Consider the following 4,321-nt stretch of genomic DNA (forward strand, 5'->3'; position numbering starts at 1 on the left):
GCAGGTGAGCAGAGTGGAGTAAGAGAAAAGGGTTACAATTGAACAAGGTCAAGCAACACCTCTTCCACTAGCACTCCAAAAATTGCTAGCTCTATGTTAACCCCTACTTCCTCTGCTTCCTCTCTGAATATTTTCCACTCTTGTCTCTCCCTCTTAAAGTCTAGCTCAACAATCCTGTCTGCAAGACTATCGGTATCAATCTCTTCTTTCCATGCAGAAGAAGGAGATATTTGTCCACATATAATCTTCTTTACCAATTGCTCCTGAGCCTGCTGTTGCTGTTCTCTCAGCCATGGCTCTACCCCTGCCATAAACCCATAGCCATGGCGTTTTCTGCTTGACTGTAACTCTTCATTCACCCTATCAAACAGAAGCTTGTGCGCCTGCCTTGCTGCAACTAAGGAAGGATGATGAGAACCCCATAATGAAGTTACTGGGGATGCAGGAGGAAGACTCTCTAGAATTGTTTGAGAGAAATGGACATCTTGTTTCATATGATATTCTGTCCCCACATCTTCTTCCCAATCCATTTCGTTATCGTGACTTGTACAGGAGCTTGCCTGAGCTGATGATGATATATCAGTAGAATCAACATCTATACCCATGCTCTGTGACTCGTCCTCCTCTGTACAATTGCCACTTTCATCTTCAGATGAATCCTTCCATGATGTTACTCTCTTTTCCAAAAGAAGAGGGTTCATGTAGATTTGTTTCAGAGTTGATTTTAGTAATAATTTTACTCTATAAGAATGTAGTTAATGATTCAATTAATATATGAGATTTAGAGCGGTTTTTAGCTTACACAGTAACTGTGTTTTATTTTTTTATATGTATTTTTCTTCATAGTATTGTTGGCTTATCAGTTGACTGGAAATAAGTCATTTCATATTCTACATAAACTACTCAGTGTTTAGATTTGATATTGTTCGTTTGATGATTAACAGATTCTCGCAGATATGGTTATTTAATTGTTAGTACATTTATTTTACAAAAGAGGTGAATAAATGTTAAATTATTTTTGTTAAAATGATTATTATATGAGTTTATCTATTTCGTATCATTGTTTATATTGGTTTTTATTGATTTTGAACTTTAAAAAAATAAATGATATTAAAATGTTTTATTATGGAAGAGGTAGTTTTACTTGGATGTTTATAGTAATGAGTTTTTTTTGGGTTATTAACTGATGTTATTAAAAACAAAGTAGTTATGACATTTCAAAATTATAACATTTTTAGAGGTATTATTGAAGTTATCATTAGTTTAAGTTTTAATTGAAATTGTAATAGATTATAATTGGAAAATTTTCATAAGAGTAGTTTAGAGTTATGGAAGAGATTACTATCAATATTAAGAAAACTGCGATCATTTTAAAGTGGAAGCCTCAAAACTCTAATCACATAAGAATGCTCCAATGAGTGGAAGCTTATATTTTGCTATTATAAAATGATATATTTTATAATTATAATGGAATAATGCAATTAAGATGAATATCCTATTCCCATTTATTAAAGTGGAAGCCTCAAAACTCTAATCACATAAGAATGCTACAATGAGTGGAAGCTTATATTTTGCTATTATAAAATGATATCTTTTATAATTATAATGGAATAATGCAATTAAGATGAATATCCTATTCCCATTTATTAAATCATACCCAAGATTATTAAAGCATATTCAAGATTAGATGCAAATTATTTCCAATAAGCTCTTCATATATGTTTGCTTGATTTTTCCATAGATTATTGAGAACATAATAAGAACCGGTTGATTAAAGTTAAAGAAATTTATAACCATGCCCAAGTTTATCCATGTCTTGAAGTATTTCATACATTTCTATGGATTATATAGAATTAAGTGAAAAAAGCACATATATTGAAAAGGAGAAAAAAAGAGGATATCTACTTGGTGCTACTTAGACTATGATTCTAAGGATTTCTCTATAAACAATTATTATTTATAAGAACACAACTATTTTCAACTCTAATAGTATTTTGGCTTCTTCATCCACAACCAAAATTTTCATATATTTTATGAATCCACATGATTCTTACTTATGAGCACACCTCTCAAACTACTTCACTCATAGAATTGATGCCAACACAAATATTTAGAAGCTCTATCTTATGTATGTACATCATAGGTGCAAGAATTTAAAAGAACACGTCTCTAAGGATTTCTCTATAAACAATTATTATTTATAAGAGCACACCTATTTTCAACTCTAATAGTATTGTGGCTTCTTCATCCACAACCAATTTTTTCATATATTTTATGAATCCACATGATTCTTACTTATGAGCACATCTCTCAAACTACTTCACTCATAGAATTGACATCAACACAAATATTTAGAAGCTCTATCTTATGTATGTACATCATAGGTGCAAGCATTTAAAAGAACACATCTCAAAGGGTGATGGAGCAGCACCATACACCCCATTGTTGTAATAAAGGGAAAAGAAACTATTAAAATTAACAATACAAGTGTGGGTACAACAACCTATGTATATATATTTCATTTTCTCTTACACAAACTATCATTTAAAGCCTTTGGTGCTCCATATATAGATGCATTGCTTAGAAAAATTCTAGTTAGCCATTACCAAAAATTTGAGAGATGATTTTAAGGCAGCTAGGTTCCCAAGAATATGTCAATGCCACTACCTCTATGCATTCTTAAAAACACATAATATTTCTTGATCCTACAGCCTTAACGCTACTTATATTGCCATGCAGTAGGTCACAAAGTTTACCAAGTAAATTTTTTCAAGACCATAGGTGTTAAAAGCACCTGCTTATTCCTATGTTCATTAGTAAAAGGGAATAGTGCAAACAATTTTTACATTTATATGAAAATGTTCAATGCACCTAATGGAATCATTAATAAGCAGTTGTGAAGGACTAAGTTTAATAGGCGATGAAGGAGATTTTGGCTTTTTCATTGTTTGTTTCAAATAAGTTTACTATTTACACAAAATTACTTTTATATTTCATAAAAAAATTTAAAATTAAACAAAATAAAAATATATTGTTTCTCTTCAATTGTAGTACATTCATCAAATTGAGAGCACATTCTTTTCAAAAGGAATTATCTAGCTAAATTTAATCAAATTGAGAGCACCCACGTTCTTTTTAAGAGAAATTATTTGGCTAAATTTCAAAAGTAAAAAAATATGTTATTTTTTTCCATATCGACATTAAAAATAAAAAATTTCCAACTTATTTTATCAAAATAATTTTCAACCTATGTATACTTTTCTCCTAAAAGTAAAATATTTCTATAAATATATGATACAATTTCTTAACATTTTCACCAAATCCATTATTATTTAACTCAAATGGTATGAAATATTCATTACAAATTAAGATTTATGTAACTAGTGGAACTCCGGGAATACCATAAAATTATATTTGAAATCAAGCTATGTATTTACATCAAAGAAGGGTTGCTAAGGCTTAATATTTTTTTGTTCATGTATTTGAATACATGTAGATAGCAGACCATATTGTATTGTAATGGACTATTCTTTTTCCATCACATTTTTGTATGTTCAATCTCCTTCAGAGTATTATAAATGGAAAAAAATACCTTTATTAGTGTTTTTTTCATTCAATTTTAAATATCCCAAAAGAGATTTAAAAGTGAAATAAAATGTGTGTCTTATTCATGAGGTTTTCAATACCTTTAAAAGGAGTTAAAAGTATGCTTATATCTTTTTCATAATTTAAAGAGCATGAGAAAAGAAGAAGACGTTAATTTCCATATTTCATCATTGGATGAAGAGGAGAATTTGGAAATAAACTTGACATTTTCATTAGTTTAATGAGAATGAAAATATTAGCAAAAGAAAGTTTCAGATTTTCACTTTTAACAAACATTGAAAGATTACCAAAGAAGGCTCTTTCTTGAGAGACAAGTCACGGGATGATATGCAACTAGTTCTAAGTTTGACAGAACCAGCATAAGAAAATTAAAATAAAAAGTAAAATGGTATATCAAAGTAAGGCCACTCATCGCAATGGCCTCTCCCAAAGGTAATGTTTGGTTGTAATATGGAACCATTACTGATGCAAATTCAAGAGGTCAAGTGTGACTACAATGGTGGTAATTCAGGTTAAAGAAAATAGCAATGAAATAGTATGCAACTAGGTGTTGATACAAATTATCTATAAGCAACCATCAAGAACCATAAAAGCTAATGGGAACCCCATTTTTGTAGGGTATGGCTAGAAATAAGATGAAGAGAGGAAATCCTATCAACTTGATGAAATCATGAGCCTAAAGAGGGTTCTTGGGACTAAAAAGTAATGCATTATG

Source organism: Pinus tabuliformis, chromosome 1_2 (assembly GCF_031772625.1).
Source record: "Pinus tabuliformis cultivar Carrire ecotype Pingquan chromosome 1_2, CPIR1, whole genome shotgun sequence".
NCBI lineage: Eukaryota > Viridiplantae > Streptophyta > Pinopsida > Pinales > Pinaceae > Pinus > Pinus tabuliformis.